General features: G+C 57.8%; 1 protein-coding gene across 2 annotated transcripts in view; it reads right to left on the bottom strand.

Annotated features, from left to right (window-relative positions):
• Positions 1 to 24,400, bottom strand: part of creb3l1 (cAMP responsive element binding protein 3-like 1) — a 139,996-nt gene that overhangs the window by 58,353 nt on the left and 57,243 nt on the right. The gene's annotated exons all lie outside the window — the stretch shown is intronic.

The raw sequence follows: 24,400 nt of genomic DNA, 5'->3' as shown, positions 1-24,400 counted from the left end.
TCCGACTGTATCCCTACACTCTGAGAGCGACCCCCACTCACTCTGACAGTGACGCCTCACTCCGACAATGACCCCTCACTCTTTCTGACAGTGACCCCTCACTCAGTCCGAAAGTGATTCCTCACTCTGACCGCAACCCCTCACTCACCCCAACAGTGACCCCTCATTCACTCTGACAGTGTCCCCTCACTCACTCCGACAGCGACCCCTCAATCACTCCGACAGTGACCCCTCACTCAGCCCGACTGTGACCCTCACTCACACCGACAGTGGCCCCTCATTCACTCCGACAGTGACCCCTGACTCATACCGACAGCGACCCCTCACTCACTCGACAGTGACCCCTCACTCTGACAGTGGCCCCTCACTCATCCCAACTGTGACCCCTCGCTCACTCCGACAGTGACCCCTCGCTCTCTCTGACAGTGACCCCTCGCTCACTCTGACAGTGACAGCTCACTCACTCCGACAGTGACACCTCACTCACTCCGACAGTGACCCCTCACCTTCTCTGACCGTGACCCCTCACTCACTCTGACAGTGACCCCTCACTCACTCTGACAGTGACCCCTCGTTCACTCTGACAGTGACCCCTCGCTCACTCCGAACAGTGACCCTCACTCACTCTGACAGTGACCCCTCACTCTCTCTGACAGTGACCCCTCGCTCACTCTGACAGTGACCCACACTCACTCTGACAGTGACCCCTCACCCACTCTAACAGTGAGTCCTCACTCACTCTGACAGTGACCCCTCACTCACTCTGACAGTGACCCCTCGCACACTCCGACAGTGACCCTCACTCACTCTGACAGTGACCTACACTCACTCTGACAGTGACCCCTCACTCACTCCGACAGTGACACTCACTCACTCTGACAGTGACCCTCACTCACTCCAACAGGGAACCCTCACTCACTCTGACAGTGACCCCTCGCTCACTCCGACTGTGACCCCTCATTCACTTTGACAGTGACCCCTCGCTCACCCCGACAGTGACCCCTCACTCCGACAGTGACACCTCGCACACTCCGACAGTGACCCCTCACTCAGCCTGACAGTGACCCTCACTCAACCTGACAGTGACCCCTCACTCCGACAGTGACCCTCACTCACTCTGACAGTGACCCCTCACTCACTCTGACAGTGACCCATCGCTCACTCTGACAGTGAGCCACACTCACTCTGACAGTGACCCCTCACCCACTCTAACAGTGAGCCCTCACTCACTCTGACAGTGACCCTCACTCACTCCAACAGGGAACCCTCACTCACTCTGACAGTGACCCCTCGCTCACTCCGACTGTGACCCCTCATTCACTTTGACAGTGACCCCTCGCTCACTCTGACAGTGACCCCTCACCCACTCTAACAGTGAGCCCTCACTCACTCTGACAGTGACCCTCACTCACTCCAACAGGGAACCCTCACTCACTCTGACAGTGACCCCTCGCTCACTCCGACAGTGACCCCTCGCTCACTCTGACAGTGACCCTCACTCACTCTGACAGTGACCCCTCACCCACTCTGACAGTGAGCCCTCACTCACTCTGACAGTGACCCTCACTTACTCCGTCAGGGACCCCTCACTCACTCTGACAGTGACCCCTCGCTCACCCCGACAGTGACCCCTCACTCCGACAGTGACCCCTCGCACACTCCGACAGTGACCCCTCACTCAGACCGACAGTGACCCTCACTCACCCTGACAGTGACCCCTCACTCTGACAGCGACCCCTCACTCACTCCGACAGTGACCCCTCACTCTCTCCGACAGGGACCCCTTACTGTCCCCGACAGTGACCCCTCACTCTGACAGTGACCCTTCACTCACTCCGACAGTGACCCTTCACTCACTCTGACAGTGACCCTTAACTCACTCTGACTGTGACCCTTCACTCACTCTGACAGTGACCTCTCACTCACCCCGACATGACCCCTCACTCCGACAGTGACTCCTCCCTCACTCCAACAGTGACCCCTCGCTCACTGACAGTGACCCTCACTCACTCCGACAGTCACCCTTCACTCTCTCTGACATTGACCCCTCACTCACTCCGACAGTGACCCCTCCCTCACTCCGACAGTGACCCCTTACTCACTCCGACAGTGACCCCTCACTCACTCTGACAGTGACCCCTCACTCACTCTGACAGTGATCCCTCGCTCACTCCAACAGTGATCCCTCGCTCTCTCTGACAGAGACCCCTCACTCACTCTGACAGTGATCCCTCGCTCACTCCGACAGTGACCCCTCACTCACTCTGACAGTGACCCCTCGATCACTCTGACAGTGGCCCCTCACTCACACCAACAGCGACCCCTCACTCACTAGACAGTGACCCCTCACTCTGACAGTGGCCCCTCCCCCACTCCGACAGTGACCCCTCACTCACTCCGACAGTGACCCCTCGCTCTCTCTGACAGAGACCCCTCACTCACTCTGACAGTGATCCCTCGCTCACTCCGACAGTGATCCCTCGCTCACTCCGACAGTGACCCCTCACTCACTTTGACAGTGACCCCTCGCTCACCCCGACAGTGACCCCTCACTCTGACAGTGACCCCTCACTCACTCCGAGAGTGACCCCTCACTCTCTCCAACAGCGCCACCTCACTCCCTCCGATGACGACCCCACACTCTGACAGCGACCCTTCACTCACTCCGAGTGACCCCTCACTCACTCCGAGAGGGACCCCCTCACTCACTCCGACAGCGACCCCTCACTGACCCCGACAGTATACCCTCACTCTGACAGTGACCCCGCAATCACTCCAACAGTGACCCCTCACTCACTCTGACAGTGACCTCTCACTCACTCCGACAGTGACCCCTCACTCCGACAGTGACCCTCTCACACACCGTCAGTCACCCCTTGCTCTCTCTGTCAATGACCCCTCACTCACTCCGACAGTGACCCCTCACTGACCCTGACAGTGACCCCTCACTGACCCCGACAGTGACCCCTCACTCTGACAGTGACATCTCACTAACTCAGTCAGTGACCCCTCACTCTTTCTGACAGTGACCCCTCACTCACTCTGAAAGTGACCTCTCAGTCACTCCGACAGTGACGCCTCACCTTCTCTGACCGTGACCCCTCACTCACTCTGACAGTGACCCCTCGTTCACTCTGACAGTGACCCCTCGCTCACTCCGAACAGTGACCCTCACTCACTCTGACAGTGACCCCTCACTCTCTCTGGCAGTGACCCCTCACTCACTCCGACAGTGACCCTCACTCACTCTGACAGTGACCTTCACTCACTCTGACAGTGACCCCTCACTCACTCCGACAGTGACACTCACTCACTCTGACAGTGACCCTCACTCACTCCAACAGGGAACCCTCACTCACTCTGACAGTGACCCCTCGCTCACTCCGACTGTGACCCCTCATTCACTTTGACAGTGACCCCTCGCTCACCCCGACAGTGACCCCTCACTCCGACAGTGACACCTCGCACACTCCGACAGTGACCCCTCACTCAGCCTGACAGTGACCCTCACTCAACCTGACAGTGACCCCTCACTCTGACAGTGACCCTTCACTCACTCCGACAGTGACCCTTCACTCACTCTGACAGTGACCCTTAACTCACTCTGACTGTGACCCTTCACTCACTCTGACAGTGACCTCTCACTCACCCCGACATGACCCCTCACTCCGACAGCGACCCCTCACTGACCCCGACAGTATACCCTCACTCTGACAGTGACCCCGCAATCACTCCAACAGTGACCCCTCACTCACTCCGACAGTGACCCCTCACTCCGACAGTGACCCTCTCACACACCGTCAGTCACCCCTTGCTCTCTCTGTCAATGACCCCTCACTCACTCCGACAGTGACCCCTCACTGACCCTGACAGTGACCCCTCACTGACCCCGACAGTGACCCCTCACTCTGACAGTGACATCTCACTAACTCAGTCAGTGACCCCTCACTCTTTCTGACAGTGACCCCTCACTCACTCTGACAGTGACCCTCACTTACTCCGTCGGACCCCTCACTCACTCTGACAGTGACCCCTCGCTCACCCCGACAGTGACCCCTCACTCCGACAGTGACCCCTCGCACACTCCGACAGTGACCCCTCACTCAGACCGAAGTGACCCTCACTCACCCTGACAGTGACCCCTCACTCTGACAGCGACCCCTCACTCACTCCGACAGTGACCCCTCACTCTCTCCGACAGGGACCCCTTACTGTCCCCGACAGTGACCCCTCACTCTGACAGTGACCCTTCACTCACTCCGACAGTGACCCTTCACTCACTCTGACAGTGACCCTTAACTCACTCTGACTGTGACCCTTCACTCACTCTGACAGTGACCTCTCACTCACCCCGACATGACCCCTCACTCCGACAGTGACTCCTCCCTCACTCCAACAGTGACCCCTCGCTCACTGACAGTGACCCTCACTCACTCCGACAGTCACCCTTCACTCTCTCTGACATTGACCCCTCACTCACTCCGACAGTGACCCCCTCCCTCACTCCGACAGTGACCCCTTACTCACTCCGACAGTGACCCCTCACTCACTCTGACAGTGACCCCTCACTCACTCTGACAGTGATCCCTCGCTCACTCCAACAGTGATCCCTCGCTCTCTCTGACAGAGACCCCTCACTCACTCTGACAGTGATCCCTCGCTCACTCCGACAGTGACCCCTCACTCACTCTGACAGTGACCCCTCGATCACTCTGACAGTGGCCCCTCACTCACACCAACAGCGACTCCTCACTCACTAGACAGTGACCCCTCACTCTGACAGTGGCCCCTCCCCCACTCCGACAGTGACCCCTCACTCACTCCGACAGTGACCCCTCGCTCTCTCTGACAGAGACCCCTCACTCACTCTGACAGTGATCCCTCGCTCACTCCGACAGTGATCCCTCGCTCACTCCGACAGTGACCCCTCACTCACTTTGACAGTGACCCCTCGCTCACCCCGACAGTGATCCCTCACTCTGACAGTGACCCCTCACTCACTCCGAGAGTGACCCCTCACTCTCTCCAACAGCGCCACCTCACTCCCTCCGATGACGACCCCACACTCTGACAGCGACCCTTCACTCACTCCGAGTGACCCCTCACTCACTCCGAGAGGGACCCCCTCACTCACTCCGACAGCGACCCCTCACTGACCCCGACAGTATACCCTCACTCTGACAGTGACCCCGCAATCACTCCAACAGTGACCCCTCACTCACTCTGACAGTGACCTCTCACTCACTCCGACAGTGACCCCTCACTCCGACAGTGACCCTCTCACACACCGTCAGTCACCCCTTGCTCTCTCTGTCAATGACCCCTCACTCACTCCGACAGTGACCCCTCACTGACCCTGACAGTGACCCCTCACTGACCCCGACAGTGACCCCTCACTCTGACAGTGACATCTCACTAACTCAGTCAGTGACCCCTCACTCTTTCTGACAGTGACCCCTCACTCACTCTGAAAGTGACCTCTCAGTCACTCCGACAGTGACGCCTCACCTTCTCTGACCGTGACCCCTCACTCACTCTGACAGTGACCCCTCGTTCACTCTGACAGTGACCCCTCGCTCACTCCGAACAGTGACCCTCACTCACTCTGACAGTGACCCCTCACTCTCTCTGGCAGTGACCCCTCACTCACTCCGACAGTGACCCTCACTCACTCTGACAGTGACCTTCACTCACTCTGACAGTGACCCCTCACTCACTCCGACAGTGACACTCACTCACTCTGACAGTGACCCTCACTCACTCCAACAGGGAACCCTCACTCACTCTGACAGTGACCCCTCGCTCACTCCGACTGTGACCCCTCATTCACTTTGACAGTGACCCCTCGCTCACCCCGACAGTGACCCCTCACTCCGACAGTGACACCTCGCACACTCCGACAGTGACCCCTCACTCAGCCTGACAGTGACCCTCACTCAACCTGACAGTGACCCCTCACTCTGACAGTGACCCTTCACTCACTCCGACAGTGACCCTTCACTCACTCTGACAGTGACCCTTAACTCACTCTGACTGTGACCCTTCACTCACTCTGACAGTGACCTCTCACTCACCCCGACATGACCCCTCACTCCGACAGCGACCCCTCACTGACCCCGACAGTATACCCTCACTCTGACAGTGACCCCGCAATCACTCCAACAGTGACCCCTCACTCACTCTGACAGTGACCTCTCACTCACTCCGACAGTGACCCCTCACTCCGACAGTGACCCTCTCACACACCGTCAGTCACCCCTTGCTCTCTCTGTCAATGACCCCTCACTCACTCCGACAGTGACCCCTCACTGACCCTGACAGTGACCCCTCACTGACCCCGACAGTGACCCCTCACTCTGACAATGACATCTCACTAACTCAGTCAGTGACCCCTCACTCTTTCTGACAGTGACCCCTCACTCACTCTGAAAGTGACCTCTCAGTCACTCCGACAGTGACGCCTCACCTTCTCTGACCGTGACCCCTCACTCACTCTGACAGTGACCCCTCATTCACTCTGACAGTGACCCCTCGCTCACTCCGAACAGTGACCCTCACTCACTCTGACAGTGACCCCTCACTCTCTCTGGCAGTGACCCCTCACTCACTCCGACAGTGACCCTCACTCACTCTGACAGTGACCTTCACTCACTCTGACAGTGACCCCTCACTCACTCCGACAGTGACACTCACTCACTCTGACAGTGACCCTTAACTCACTCTGACTGTGACCCTTCACTCACTCTGACAGTGACCTCTCACTCACCCCGACATGACCCCTCACTCCGACAGTGACTCCTCCCTCACTCCAACAGTGACCCCTCGCTCACTGACAGTGACCCTCACTCACTCCGACAGTCACCCTTCACTCTCTCTGACATTGACCCCTCACTCACTCCGACAGTGACCCCTCCCTCACTCCGACAGTGACCCCTTACTCACTCCGACAGTGACCCCTCACTCACTCTGACAGTGACCCCTCGATCACTCTGACAGTGACCCCTCACTCACACCAACAGCGACCCCTCACTCACTAGACAGTGACCCCTCACTCTGACAGAGGCCCCTCCCCCACTCCGACAGTGACCCCTCACTCACTCCGACAGTGACCCCTCACTCAGACCGACAGTGACCCTCACTCACCCTGACAGTGACCCCTCACTCTGACAGCGACCCCTCACTCACTCCGACAGTGACCCCTCACTCTCTCCGACAGGGACCCCTTACTGTCCCCGACAGTGACCCCTCACTCTGACAGTGACCCTTCACTCACTCCGACAGTGACCCTTCACTCACTCTGACAGTGACCCTTAACTCACTCTGACTGTGACCCTTCACTCACTCTGACAGTGACCTCTCACTCACCCCGACATGACCCCTCACTCCGACAGTGACTCCTCCCTCACTCCAACAGTGACCCCTCGCTCACTGACAGTGACCCTCACTCACTCCGACAGTCACCCTTCACTCTCTCTGACATTGACCCCTCACTCACTCCGACAGTGACCCCCTCCCTCACTCCGACAGTGACCCCTTACTCACTCCGACAGTGACCCCTCACTCACTCTGACAGTGACCCCTCACTCACTCTGACAGTGATCCCTCGCTCACTCCAACAGTGATCCCTCGCTCTCTCTGACAGAGACCCCTCACTCACTCTGACAGTGATCCCTCGCTCACTCCGACAGTGACCCCTCACTCACTCTGACAGTGACCCCTCGATCACTCTGACAGTGGCCCCTCACTCACACCAACAGCGACTCCTCACTCACTAGACAGTGACCCCTCACTCTGACAGTGGCCCCTCCCCCACTCCGACAGTGACCCCTCACTCACTCCGACAGTGACCCCTCGCTCTCTCTGACAGAGACCCCTCACTCACTCTGACAGTGATCCCTCGCTCACTCCGACAGTGATCCCTCGCTCACTCCGACAGTGACCCCTCACTCACTTTGACAGTGACCCCTCGCTCACCCCGACAGTGATCCCTCACTCTGACAGTGACCCCTCACTCACTCCGAGAGTGACCCCTCACTCTCTCCAACAGCGCCACCTCACTCCCTCCGATGACGACCCCACACTCTGACAGCGACCCTTCACTCACTCCGAGTGACCCCTCACTCACTCCGAGAGGGACCCCCTCACTCACTCCGACAGCGACCCCTCACTGACCCCGACAGTATACCCTCACTCTGACAGTGACCCCGCAATCACTCCAACAGTGACCCCTCACTCACTCTGACAGTGACCTCTCACTCACTCCGACAGTGACCCCTCACTCCGACAGTGACCCTCTCACACACCGTCAGTCACCCCTTGCTCTCTCTGTCAATGACCCCTCACTCACTCCGACAGTGACCCCTCACTGACCCTGACAGTGACCCCTCACTGACCCCGACAGTGACCCCTCACTCTGACAGTGACATCTCACTAACTCAGTCAGTGACCCCTCACTCTTTCTGACAGTGACCCCTCACTCACTCTGAAAGTGACCTCTCAGTCACTCCGACAGTGACGCCTCACCTTCTCTGACCGTGACCCCTCACTCACTCTGACAGTGACCCCTCGTTCACTCTGACAGTGACCCCTCGCTCACTCCGAACAGTGACCCTCACTCACTCTGACAGTGACCCCTCACTCTCTCTGGCAGTGACCCCTCACTCACTCCGACAGTGACCCTCACTCACTCTGACAGTGACCTTCACTCACTCTGACAGTGACCCCTCACTCACTCCGACAGTGACACTCACTCACTCTGACAGTGACCCTCACTCACTCCAACAGGGAACCCTCACTCACTCTGACAGTGACCCCTCGCTCACTCCGACTGTGACCCCTCATTCACTTTGACAGTGACCCCTCGCTCACCCCGACAGTGACCCCTCACTCCGACAGTGACACCTCGCACACTCCGACAGTGACCCCTCACTCAGCCTGACAGTGACCCTCACTCAACCTGACAGTGACCCCTCACTCTGACAGTGACCCTTCACTCACTCCGACAGTGACCCTTCACTCACTCTGACAGTGACCCTTAACTCACTCTGACTGTGACCCTTCACTCACTCTGACAGTGACCTCTCACTCACCCCGACATGACCCCTCACTCCGACAGCGACCCCTCACTGACCCCGACAGTATACCCTCACTCTGACAGTGACCCCGCAATCACTCCAACAGTGACCCCTCACTCACTCTGACAGTGACCTCTCACTCACTCCGACAGTGACCCCTCACTCCGACAGTGACCCTCTCACACACCGTCAGTCACCCCTTGCTCTCTCTGTCAATGACCCCTCACTCACTCCGACAGTGACCCCTCACTGACCCTGACAGTGACCCCTCACTGACCCCGACAGTGACCCCTCACTCTGACAATGACATCTCACTAACTCAGTCAGTGACCCCTCACTCTTTCTGACAGTGACCCCTCACTCACTCTGAAAGTGACCTCTCAGTCACTCCGACAGTGACGCCTCACCTTCTCTGACCGTGACCCCTCACTCACTCTGACAGTGACCCCTCATTCACTCTGACAGTGACCCCTCGCTCACTCCGAACAGTGACCCTCACTCACTCTGACAGTGACCCCTCACTCTCTCTGGCAGTGACCCCTCACTCACTCCGACAGTGACCCTCACTCACTCTGACAGTGACCTTCACTCACTCTGACAGTGACCCCTCACTCACTCCGACAGTGACACTCACTCACTCTGACAGTGACCCTCACTCACTCCAACAGTGACACTCACTCACTCTGACAGTGACCCTTAACTCACTCTGACTGTGACCCTTCACTCACTCTGACAGTGACCTCTCACTCACCCCGACATGACCCCTCACTCCGACAGTGACTCCTCCCTCACTCCAACAGTGACCCCTCGCTCACTGACAGTGACCCTCACTCACTCCGACAGTCACCCTTCACTCTCTCTGACATTGACCCCTCACTCACTCCGACAGTGACCCCTCCCTCACTCCGACAGTGACCCCTTACTCACTCCGACAGTGACCCCTCACTCACTCTGACAGTGACCCCTCGATCACTCTGACAGTGACCCCTCACTCACACCAACAGCGACCCCTCACTCACTAGACAGTGACCCCTCACTCTGACAGAGGCCCCTCCCCCACTCCGACAGTGACCCCTCACTCACTCCGACAGTGACCCCTCACTCACTCCGACAGTGACCCCTCGCTCTCTCTGACAGAGACCCCTCACTCACTCTGACCGTGACCCCTCGCACACTCCGACAGTGGCACTCACTCTCTCTGAGGGTGACCCTCACTCACTCCGACAGAGGCCCCTCACTTACTCTGACAGTGACCCCTCACTCATTCCGAGAGTGACCCCTCACTCTCTCCAACAGCGCCACCTCACTCCCTCCGATGACGACCCCACACTCTGACAGCGACCCTTCACTCACTCCGAGTGACCCCTCACTCACTCCGAGAGGGACCCCCTCACTCACTCCGACAGCGACCCCTCACTGACACCGACAGTAAACTCCTCACTCTGACAGAGACCCCGCAATCACTCCAACAGTGACCCCTCACTCACTCTGACAGTGACCTCTCACTCACTCCGACAGTGACCCCTCACTCCGACAGTGACCCTCTCACACACCGTCAGTCACCCCTTGCTCTCTCTGTCAATGACCCCTCACTCACTCCGACAGTGACCCCTCACTGACCCTGACAGTGACCCCTCACTGACCCCGACAGTGACCCCTCACTCTGACAGTGACATCTCACTAACTCAGTCAGTGACCCCTCGCTCTTTCTGACAGTGACCCCTCACTCACTCTGAAAGTGACCTCTCAGTCACTCCGACAGTGACCCCTCACTCACTCCGAGAGTGACCCCCTCACTCACTCCGACAGTGATCCCTCACTCAGTCTGACAGTGACCCCTCGCTCACTCTGACAGTGACCCTTCACACACTCTGACAGTGACCCCTCGTTCTCTCAGACAGTGAACCCTCACTCGCACCGACAGCGACCCCTCACTCACTGGACAGTGACACCTCACTCTGACAGTGGCCCCTCACTCACCCCGACAGGGACCCCTCGCTCACTCCGACAGTGACCCCTCACTCACCCTGACAGTGACCCCACACTCTGACAGTGACCCTTCACTCACTCCGATTGACCCCTCACTAACTCCGACAGTGACCCCTCACTGACCCCGACAGTGACCCCTCACTCTGACAGTGACCCCTCACTCACTCCGTCAGTGACCCCTCACTCACTCCGAGTGCGACCCCTCACTGACCCCGACAGTGACCCCTCACACTCTGACAGTGACCCCTCCCTCACTCCGAGAGTGACCCCCTCACTCACTCGACAGCGACCCCTCACTGACCCCGACACTAACCCCTCACTGTGACAGTGACCCCTCAATCACTCCGACAGTGACCCCTCACTCACTCTGACAGTGACCCCTCACTCACTCCGACAGTGACCCCTCACTCCGACAGTGACCCTCTCACACTCCGACAGTCACCCCTTGCTCTCTCTGTCAGTGACCCCTCACTCACTCTGAAAGTGACCACTCGCTCACTCCGACAGTGACCCCTCACTGACCCCGACAGTGACCCCTCACTGACCCCGACAGTGACCCCTCACCCACTCTGACAGTGACCCCTCACTCACTCTGACAGTGAACCCTCACCCACTCCGACAGTGACCCTTCACTCACTCTGACAGTGACCCTCACTGACCCCGACAGTGACCCCTCAGTCTCTCTGACATTGACCCCTCACTCACACCTACAGTGACCCCTCGCACACTCCGACAGTGATCCCTCACTCAGTCTGACTGTGACCCCTCCCCCACTCCGACAGTGACCCTCACTCACTCCGACAGTGATCCCTCACTCACTCCAACAGTGACCCCTCGCCCACTCTGACAGTGACCCTCACTCACTCTGACAGTGAACCCTCACTGACCCCGACAGTGACCCCTCAGTCTCTCTGACATTGACCCCTCACTCACTTCTACAGTGACCCCTCGCACACTCCGACAGTGATCCCTCACTCAGTCTGACTGTGACCCCTCGCACACTCTGACAGTGACCCTCACTCACTCTGACAGTGACCCCTCACTCACTCCGAGAGTGACCCCTCACTCACTCCAACAGCGACACCTCACTCCCTCCGATAACAACCCCACACTCTGACAGCGACACCTCACTCACTCCGAGAGTGACCCCTCACTCACTCCGACAGTGACCCCTCACTGACCCTGACAGTGACCCCTTATTGACCCCGACAGTGACCCCTCACTCTGACAGTGACATCTCACTAACTCAGTCAGTGACCCCTCGCTCTCTCTGACAGTGACCCCTCAATCACTCTGAAAGTGACCCCTCACTCACTCCGACGGTGACCCTTCACTCACTCCGACAGTGATCCCTCACTCAGTCTGACTGTGACCCCTCGCTCACTCTGACAGTGACCCTCGCTCACTCCGACAGTGACCCCTCACTCCGACAGTGACCATCGCACACTCCGACAGTGACCCCTCGCTCTCTCTGATAGTGACCCCTCGCTCTCTCTGACAGTGACCCCTCACTCACTCCGACAGTGACCCCTCACCCTTTCTGACAGTGACACCTCACGCACTCTGACAGTGACCCTCACTCTCTGTGACAGTGACCCCTCACTCACTCCGACAGTGACTCCCCGCTCACTCTGACAGTGACCCCACACTCACTCTGATAGTGACGCCTCACTCCGACAGTGACCCCACACTCTCTCTGACAGTGACTCCTCGCTCACCCCGACAGTGACCCCTCACTGCGACAGTGACCCCTCACACACCCCGGCAGTGACCCCTCACTCACTCCGACAGCAATCCCTCGCTCACTCCAACAGCGGTCCCTCGCTCTCTCCGACAGTGATCCCTCGCTCACTCCAACAGCGGTCCCTCGCTCACTCCGACAGTCATCCCTTGCTCTCTCTGTCAGTGACCCCTCACTCACTCTGAAAGTGACCACTCGCTCACTCCGACAGTGACCCCTCGCTCTCTTTGACAATGACCCCTCACTCTCTCTGACAGTGACCCCTCACTCACTCCGACAGTGACTCCCCGCTCACTCTGACAGTGACCCCTCACTCACTCCGGCAGTGACCCCTCAGTCTCTCTGACAGTGACGCATCACTCACTCCGACAGTGACCCCTCGCTCTCTCCGACAGTGACCCCTCACTGACTCGACAGTGACGCCTTGCACACCCCGACAGTGACCCCTCACTCCGACAGTGTCCCCTCGCACACTACGACAGTGACCCCTCACTCAGCCCGACCATGACCCTCACTCACTCCAACAGCGACCCCTCACTCACCCTGACAGTGACCCCACACTCTGATAGTGACCCTTCACTCACTCCGAGTGACCCCTCACTAACTCCGACAGTGACCCCTCACTCACTCCGTCAGTGACCCCTCACTCACTCCGATTGCGACCCCTCACTGACCCCGACAGTGACCCCTCACTCACTCTGACAGTGACCCCTCACTCACTCCGACAGTGACCCCTTACTCACTCTGACAGTGACCCCTCACTCACTCCGACAGTGAACCCTTACTCACTCTGACAGTGACCCCTCACTCACTTTGACACTGACCCCTCCCTCACTCCGAGAATGACCCCCTCACTCACTCGACAGCGACCCCTCACTGACCCCGACACTAACCCCTCACTGTGACAGTGACCCCTCAATCACTCCGACAGTGACCCCTCATTCACTCTGACAGTGACCCCTCACTCACTCCGACAGTGACCCCTCACTCCGACAGTGACCCTCTCACACTCCGACCGTCACCCCTTGCTCTCTCTGTCAGTGGCCCCTCACTCACTCTGAAAGTGACCACTCGCTCACTCCGACAGTGACCCCTCACTCCGACAGTGACCCTCCCACACTCCAACAGTGACCCCTCGCTCTCTCTGACAGTGACCACTCACTCTCTCTTAAAGTGACCCGTCACTCACTCTGACAGTGACCCCTCACCCACTCTGACAGTGACCCCTCCCTCACTCTGACAGTGACCCTCACTCTCTCTGAGTGACCCCTCACTCACGCCGACAGTGACTCCCCGCTCACTCTGACAGTGACCCTCACTCACTCCGACAGTGATCCCTCACTCACTCCAACAGTGGCCCCTCACCCACTCCGACAGTGACCCTTCACTCACTCTGACAGTGACCCCTCAGTCTCTCTGACATTGACCCCTCACTCACTCCGACAGTGACCCCTCGCACACTCCGACAGTGATCCCTCACTCAGTCTGACTGTGACCCCTCGCTCACTCTGACAGTGACCCTCACTCACTCTGACAGTGACCCCTCACTCACTCCGAGAGTGACCCCTCACTCACTCCAACAGCGACACCTCTCTCCCTCCGACAACGACCCCACACTCTGACAGCGACACCTCACTCACTCCGAGAGTGACCCCTCACTCACTCCGACAGTGACCCCTCACTGACCCTGGCAGTGACCCCTCACTGACCCTGACAGTGACCCCTCACTCTGACAGTGACATCTCACTAACTCAGTCAGTGACCCCTCGCTCTTTCTGACAGTGACCCCTCAATCACCCTGAAAGTGACCTCTCAGTCACTCCGACAGTGATCCCTCACTCAGTCTGACTGTGACCCCTCGCTCACTCTGACAGTGACCCTCGCTCACTCCGACAGTGACCCCTCACTCCGACAGTGACCATCGCCCACTCCGACAGTGACCCCTCACTCACTCCGACAGTGACCCCTCACACACTCTGACAGTGACACCTCACGCACTCTGACAGTGACCCTCACTCTCTGTGACAGTGACCCCTCACTCACTCCGACAGTGACTCCCCGCTCACTCTGACAGTGACCCCTCACTCACTCTGGCAGGGACCCCTCAGTCTCTCCGACACTGACCCCTCTCTCACTCCGACAGTGACTCCCTGCTCACGCTGACAGTGACCCCTCACTCACTCCGGCAGTGACCCTTCAGTCTCTCCGACAGTGACCCCTCCCTCACTCAGACCGTGACCCCTCGCTCACTCCGACAGTGACCCCTCACTCTGACAGTGACCCCTCACTCACTCCGACAGTGAGACCTCACTCACTCTGACAGTGACACCACACTCAATCTGACCGTGACCCCTCACACACTCCGACAGTGACACTCACTCTCTCTGACAGTGACCCTCACTCACTCTGACAGGGACGCATCACTCACTCTGACAGTGACCCCTCGCTCACTCCGACAGTGACCCCTCACTCACTTTGACAGTGACCCCTCGCTCACCCCGACAGTGACCCCTCACTCCGAAAGTGACCCCTCGCACACTCCGACAGTCACCCTTCACTCAGCCCGACAGTGACCCTCACTCACCCTGACAGTGACCCCTCACTCACTCCGACAGAGACCCCTCACTCACTCCAACAGCGACACCTCACTCCCTCCGATAACGACCCCACACTCTGACAGCGACACCTCACTCACTCCGAGAGTGACCCCTCACTCACTCCGACAGTGACCCCTCGCTGACCCCGACCGTGACCCCTCACTGACCCCGACAGTGACCCCTCACTCTGACAGTGACATCTCACTCACTCAGTCAGTGACCCCTCGCTCTCTCTGACAGTGCCCCTCACTCACTCTGACAGTCATCCCTCGCTCACTCCGACAGTGACCCCTCACTCACTCCGACAGTGACCCATCGCTCACTCTGACAGTGACCCCTCACCCACTCCGACATTGACCCTTCACTCACTCTGACAGTTACCCTCACTGACCCCGACAGCGACCCCTCAGTCTCTCTGACAGTGACCCCTCACTCACTTTGACACTGACCCCTCACTCACTCCGACAGTGGCCCCTCACTCACTCTGACTGTGATACCTCAGTCTGACGGTGACCCCTCACTCACTCCGACAGCGACCCCTCACTGACCCCGACAGTAACCCCTCACTCTGACAGTGACCCCTCAATCACTCCGGCAGTGACCCCTCACTCACTCTGACAGTGACCCCTCACTCACTCCGACAGTGACACCTCACTCCGACAGTAACCCTCTCACATTCCAACAGTCACCCCTTGCTCTCTCTGTCAGTGACCCCTCACTCACTCTGAAAGTGACCACTCGCTCACTCTGACAGTGACCCCTCACTCCGATAGTGACCCTCGCATACTCCGACAGTGACCCCTCACTCACTCTGACAGTGACCCCTCACCCACTCTGACAGTGACCCCTCACTCACTCTGACAGTGACCCTCACTCTCTCTGACAGTGACCCCTCACTCACTCCGACAGTGACTCCCCGCTCACTCTGACAGTGACCCCTCACTCACTCCGGCAGTGACCCCTCAGTCTCTCTGACAGTGACGCATCACTCACTCCGACAGTGACCCCTCGCTCTCTCCGACAGTGACCCCTCACTGACTCGACAGTGACCCCTTGCACACCCCGACAGTGACCCCTCAATCCGACAGTGTCCCCTCGCACACTCCGACAGTGATCCCTCACTCAGCCCGACCATGACCCTCACTCACTCCAACAGCGACCCCTCACTCACCCTGACAGTGACCCCACACTCTGAAAGTGACCCTTCACTCACTCCGAGTGACCCCTCACTAACTCCGAGTGCGACCCCTCACTGACCCCGACAGTGACCCCTCACTCACTCTGACAGTGACCCCTCACTCACTCTGACAGTGACCCCTCACTCACTCCGACAGTGACCCCTCACTCCGACAGTGACCCTCTCACACTCCGACAGTCACCCCTTGCTCTCTCTGTCAGTGACCCCTCACTCACTCTGAAAGTGACCACTCGCTCACTCCGACAGTGACCCCTCACTCCGACAGTGACCCTCCCACACTCCGACGGTGACCCCTCGCTCTCTCTGACAGTGACCACTCACTCTGTCTTAAAGTGACCCGTCACTCACTCTGACAGTGACCCCTCACCCACTCTGACAGTGACCCCTCACTCACTCTGACAGTGACCCTCACTCTCTCTGAGTGACCCCTCACTCACTCCGACAGTGACCCCTCACTCACTCTGACAGTGACCCCACACCCACTCCGACAATGACCCTTCACTCACTCTGACAGTGACCCTCACTGACCCCGACAGTGACCCCTCAGTCTCTCTGACATTGACCCCTCACTCACTCCGACAGTGACCCCTTGCACACTCCGACAGTGACCTCTCACTCTCTCTTAAAGTGACCCGTCACTCACTCTGACAGTGACCCCTCACCCACTCTGACAGTGACCCCTCACTCACTCTGACAGTGACCACTCACTCTCTCTGAGTGACCCCTCACTCACTCCGACAGTGACTCCCCGCTCACTCTGACAGTGACCCTCACTCACTCTGACAGTGACCCTCACTCACTCTGACAGTGACCCCTCACCCACTCCGACAGTGACCCTTCACTCACTCTGACAGTGACCCTCACTGACCCCGACAGTGACCCCTCAGTCTCTCTGACATTGACCCCTCACTCACTCCGACAGTGACCCCTCGCACACTCCGACAGTGACCCCTCACTCAGTCTGACTGTGACCCCTCGCTCACTCTGACAGTGACCCTCACTCACTCTGACAGTGACCCCTCACTCAGTCCGAGAGTGACCCCTCACTCACTCCAACAGCGACACCTCACTCCCTCCGATAACGACCCCACACTCTGACAGCGACACCTCACTCACACCGAGAGTGACCCCTCACTCACTCCGATAGTGACCCCTCACTGACCCTGACAGTGACCCCTCACTGACCCCGACAGTGACCCCTCACTCTGACAGTGACATCTCACTAACTCAGTCAGTGAACCCTCGCTCTCTCTGACAGTGACCCCTCAATCACTCTGAAAGTGACCTCTCAGTCACTCCGACAGTGACCCCTCAGTCACTCCGACAGTGATCCTTCACTCAGTCTGACTGTGACCCCTCGCTCACTCTGACAGTGACCCTCACTCACTCTGACAGTGACACCTCGCTCTCTCTGCCAGTGACCCCTCACTCACTCTGAAAGTGACCCCTCACCCACTCCGACAGTGACCCTTCACTCAGTCTGACAGTGACCCTCACTGACCCCGACAGTGACCCCTCAGTCTCTCTGACAGTGACCCCTCACTCACTCTGACTGTGATACCTCAGTCTGACGGCGACCCCTCACTCACTCCAAGAGTGACCCCCTCACTCACTCCGACAGCGACCCCTCACTGACCCCGACAGTAACCCCTCACTCTGACAGTGACCCCTCAGTCACTCCGACAGTGACCCCTCAGTCACTCCGACAGTGACCCTCGCACACTCCAACAGTGATCCCTCACTCACTCTGACAGTGACGCTCACTCTCTCTGACAGTGACCCCTCACTCACTCCGACAGTGACTCCCCGCTCACTCTGACAGTGTCCCTCGCACACTCCAACAGTGACCCCTCGCTCTCTCTGACAGTGACCCCTCACTCTCTCTTACAGTGACCCCTCACTCACTCTGACAGTAACCCCTCACTCTGACAGTGACCCCTCACTCACTCGACAGCGACCCCTCACTGACCCCGACTGTAACCCCTCACTGTGACAGTGACCCCTCAATCACTCCGACAGTGACCCCTCGCTCTCTCTGACAGTGACCCCTCACCCACTCTGACAGTGACCCTCACTCTCTCTGACAGTGACCCCGCACTCACTCCGACAGTGACTCCCCGCTCACTCTGAGAGTGACCCTCACTCACTCCGACAGTGACCCCTCACTCACTCCAACAGTGACCCTCGCTCACTCCAACAGTGACCCCTCACCCACTCCGACAGTGACTCCTCACCCACTCCGACAGTGAACCTTCACTCACTCTGACAGTGACCCTCACTGACCCCGACAGTGACCCCTCAGTCTCTCTGACATAGACCCCTCACTCACTCCGACAGTGACCCCTCACACACTCCGACAGTGACCCCTAACTCACTTTGACACTGACCCCTCACTCACTCCGAGAGTGACCCCCTCACTCACTCCGACAGCGACCCCTCACTGACCCCGACAGTAACCCATCACTCTGACAGTGACCCCTCAATAACTCCAACAGTGACCCCTCACTCACTCTGACAGTGACCCCTCACTCACTCCGACAGTGACCCCTCACTCCGACAGTGACCCTCTCACACTCCGACAGTCACCCCTTGTTCTCTGTCAGTGACCCCTCACTCACTCTGAAAGTGACCACTCGCTCACTCCGACAGTGACGCCTCACTCCGACAGTGACCCTCGCACACTCCGACAGTGACCCCTCACTCACTCTGACAGTGACCCCTCACCCACTCTGACAGTGACCCCTCACCCACTCTGACAGTGACCCTCACTCTCTCTGACAGTGACCCCTCACTCACTCCGACAGTGACTCCCCGCTCACTCTGACAGTGACCCCTCACTCACTCCGACAGTGACCCCTCAGTCTCTCTGACAGTGACGCATCACTCACTCCGACAGTGACCCCTCGCTCTCTCCGACAGTGACCCCTCACTCACTCGACAGTGACCTCTTGCACACCCCGACAGTGACCCCTCACTCTGACAGTGTCCCCTCACACACTCCGACAGTGACCCCTCACTCAGCCCGACCATGACCCTCACTCACTCCAACAGCGACCCCTCAATCATGCTGACAGTGACCCCACACTCTGACAGCAACCCTTCACTCACTCCGAGTGACCCCTCACTCACTCTGACAGCGACCCCTCACTGACCCCGACAGTAACCCATCACTCTGACAGCAACCCCTCAATCACTCCAACAGTAACCCCTCACTCACTCTGAGTGACCCCTCACTCACTCCGACAGTGACCCCTCACTCCGACAGTGACCCTCTCACACTCCGACAGTCGCCCCTTGTTCTCTCTGTCAGTGACCCCTCACTCACTCTGAAAGTGACCACTCGCTCACTCCGACAGTGACGCCTCACTCCGACAGTGACCCTCGCAGACTCCGACAGTGACCCTCACTCACTCTGACAGTGACCCCTCACCCACTCTGACAGTGACCCCTCATTCACTCTGACAGTGACCCTCACTCTCTCTGACAGTGACCCTTCACTCACTCCAACAGTGACTCCCCGCTCACTCTGACAGTGACCCCTCACTCACTCTGACAGTGACCCCTCAGTCTCTCTGACAGTGACGCATCACTCACTCCGACAGTGACCCCTCAGTCTCTCTGACAGTGACGCATCACTCACTCCAACAGTGACCCCTCGCTCTCTCCGACAGTGACCCCTCACTCACTCGACAGTGTCCCCTCGCACACTCCGACAGTGACCCCTCACTCAGCCCGACCATGACCCTCACTCACTCCAACAGCGACCCCTCACTCACCCTGACAGTGACCCCTCACTCACTCTGACAGTGATCCCTCGCTCACTCCGACAGTGATCCCTCGCTCACTCCGACAGTGACCCCTCACTCACTTTGACAGTGATCCCTCGCTCACCCCGACAGTGACCCCTCACTCTCTCCAACAGCGCCACCTCACTCCCTCCGATGACGACCCCACACTCTGACAGCGACCCTTCACTCACTCCGAGTGACCCCTCACTCACTCTGACCGCGACCTCTCACTGACCCCGACAGTGACCCCTCACTCTGACAGTGACCCCTCACTGACTCCGTCAGTGACCCCTCACTCACTCCGAGAGCGACCCCTCACTGACCCCAACAGTGACCCTTCACTCACTCTGACAGTGACCCCTCGCTCACCCTGACAGTGACCCCTCAGTCTCTCTGACAGTGATCCCTCACTCACTCTGACAGTGACCCCTCACTCTCTCTGACAGTGACCCCTCACTCACGCCGACAGTGACTCCCCGCTCACCCTGACAGTGACCCTCACTCACTCCGACAGTGACCCCTCGCTCTCTCCGACAGTGACTCCTCACTCACTCGACAGTGACCTCTTGCTCACCTCGACAGTGACCCCTCACTCCGACAGTGACCCCTCGCACACTCCGATAGTGGCCCCTCACTCACTCTGACCGTGACCCTTCACCCACTCTGACAGTGACCCCTCACTCACTCTGACAGTGACCCTCACTCTCTCTGACAGTGACCCCTCACTCACTCCGACAGTGACTCCCCGCTCACTCTGACAGTGCCCCCTCACTCACTCCGACAGTGACCCCTCAGTCTCTCTGACAGTGACGCATCACTCACTCCGACAGTGACCCCTCACTCACTCGACAGTGACCCCTTGCACACCCCGACAGTGACCCCTCACTGCGACAGTGTCCCCTCACACACTCCGACAGTGACCCCTCACTCAGACCGACCATGACCCTCACTCACTCCAACAGTGACCCCTCACTCACCCTGACAGTGACCCCTCACTCCGACAGTGACCCCTCACTCACTCGACAGTGACCCCTTGCACACCCCGACAGTGACCCCTCACTCCGACAGTGTCCCCTCACACACTCCGACAGTGACCCCTCACTCAGACCGACCATGACCCTCACTCACTCAAACAGTGACCCCTCACTGACCCCGACAGTGACCCCTCACTCTGACAGCGACCCCTCACTCACTCCAACAATGACCCCTCACTCATTCCGACAGTGACCCCTCGCTCACTCGGACAGTGACCACTCACTCAGTCTGAAAGTGATACCTCACTCTGACGGCGACCCCTCACTCACTCCGACAGCGGTCCCTCGCTCACTCCGACAGTAACCCCACACGCATTCTGACAGCGACCCCTCACTCCGATAGTGACCCCTCACTCAATCTGACCGTGGCCCGTGACACCGACAGTGACCCCTCACTCTCTCTGACAGTGACCCCTCACTCACTCCGACAGTGACCTCTCACTCCGACAGTTACCTCTCACTCCGACAGTGACAACTCGCTCACTCAGACAGTGACCCCTCACTCAGTCCGACAGTGATCCATCGCTCACTCCGACTGTGACCGCACACTCTGACAGTGACCCCCACTCATTCTGACAGTGATGCCTCACTCTGACAGTGACCCCTCACTCTCTCTGACAGTGACCCCTCACTCTGACCACGACCCCTCACTCAACCCAACAGTGACCCCTCACTCTCTCTGCCAGTGACCCCTCACTCTCTCTGACAGTGACCCCTCACTCACTCCGACAGTGACCTTTCACTCTGACAGTGACAACTCGCTCAGTCAGACAGTGACCCCTCACTCAGTCCGACTGTGATCCATCGCTCACTCCGACTGTGGCCGCACACTCTGACAGCGACCCCCACTCATTCTGACAGTGATGCCTCTCCCCAACAGTGACCCATCATTCACTCTGACAGTGACCCCTCACTCACTCCGACAGCGACCCCTCGATCACTCCGACAGTGACCCCTCACTCTGCCAGACAGTGACCCTCACTCACACCGACAGTGACCCTCATTCACTCCAACAGTGGCCCCTCACTCAGCCAGACAGTGACCCTCGTTCACCCCGACAGTGACCCCTTGCTCACTCCGACAGTGACCCCTTGCTCGCTCCGACAGTGACCCCTCACTCTCTCTGACAGTGACCCCACACTCTCTCTGACAGTGAGCCCTCACTCACTCCGACAGTGACCCCTCACTCACTCCGACAGTGACCCCTCACTCTCTCTGCCAGTGACCCCTCATTCTCTCTGACAGTGACCCCTCACTCTGACAGTGACCCCTCACTCTCTCTGACAGTGACCCCTCACTCACTCCAACAGTGACTCCTCCCTCACTCCGACAGTGATCCCTCATTCACTCTGACAGTGACCCCCTCCCTCACTCCAACAGTGACCCCTCTGTAGCTCAGGTTGTGTTTGGAACTGACGTTTGATTCGCCAAGCTGACTGGTTTTCATACAAATGTTTTATCTCCATTCTAAGCAACATCATCAGTGCTGTGTAGCCGCCATTGAAGCACTGTTGCTCTGTTCTCCTCTGTATTTACATGTTCTGGTCTGTCCTGGTGGGCAGGCCGGTTTCCGGTTTTGGACCGTAGCAACATGTAGATGGGTTTTATTTCAAAATATTTGTTAATTGCATCAGTGGTTGAAAACACCAGCCTCCAGGGATTCTCGCATTTGTCTTGGCCTCACTTTTCCTAGCACTGTAGCTTTGTCCCAGTTAAACTGATATCCTTCTCTATCTGAGTGTATTGAAATGGGGTGGTGCTGGTTGTGTAGCTTTGCTGAATGTTGGTGTATGTGTAACCTGGTGTTGAGTTTCCTGTCAGTCTGTCCTGTGAAAGTATTTCTTGCAGATTCGCCGCGCACACACACACACATACACACACACACACACACACAGACACACACACAGACACACACACACACACACACACACACACATATACACACACACACACACACACACACAGACACACACACACACACACACACACACACACACACACACAAAAACACACACACACACACACACACACACACACACACACACACACACACACACACACACATATACACACACACACACACACACACACACACAAACAGCTAAACAAGGCCACTCACTGGCACTTACATCTCCTCAGCTCAGACCTTCACAAAATAAAAGGTCAAATCTTCAGGATCCCTTCCAGATGAGGCAGTAAACCATTCAACCCAACCGCCCTCTGACATCATTGCGAATCATCCCATGGCACCATCCACATTAAAGCAGGAATGCTCTGTCTGTTTCCTGAACACTCTCTTCCAAACCAAGGATTCTCCAGCATCTGCAGTTCCCATTATCTCTGATGCAAAGTCAGTAAAAACAGGTCGCTGGGCCTTTGTGTATTGTCCCATACTTACAGTGACCACATTTGAAAAGAAACTTCACTGGCCATGAATAAATGTGGGGTGCTCTTTGGTTATGTTCTCTAATCTGGATGTGTTTTGAAGAAGTTGAATTTAAGCCATTGTTATTTAGCCAACAGAGCATGAGGATGTGGGGTGTGTAGGATGTGTGCACCTTCATTTGAAACAGCTGCTGTGACACCGCACAGTTCAGGATTGGCACAGACGGGGAAGTTTAGCCTGACCAGTTTCCGAGTCACTGTGCCACAGATGGCTGCCCTGCTCGGGTGTGGAATCAGGAATTCCTCCAGCTTCTCAAACCGTGTTGTGCTGCAGCCCTCCCTAGCCCCCAGTCCACCGGCTGTGTTGGCCTCAGAAAGAAAACAGTTAAAACTTTCTCTGGCCCGCCCTTCGGAGGCCAGAGGGAGTGAGCAGGATCTCTCCAAATTGCTGGATCCGGCTATATTTCCCCTGAAGTACCAGCCTGCCTGCCCTGGAAGGCAGCACTTCTCAGACATGCTGAGGGTGTGCTTCACTTCGCCAGGTCTGAGTCACACCTGTTTGTGGAATGCACCAGGACAAGCTTTGCCAGCAGG

This window comes from Stegostoma tigrinum, chromosome 17 (assembly GCF_030684315.1).
Source record: "Stegostoma tigrinum isolate sSteTig4 chromosome 17, sSteTig4.hap1, whole genome shotgun sequence".
Taxonomy (NCBI): Eukaryota; Metazoa; Chordata; class Chondrichthyes; order Orectolobiformes; family Stegostomatidae; genus Stegostoma; species Stegostoma tigrinum.
This window is presented reverse-complemented; position numbering and strand designations above follow the sequence as displayed.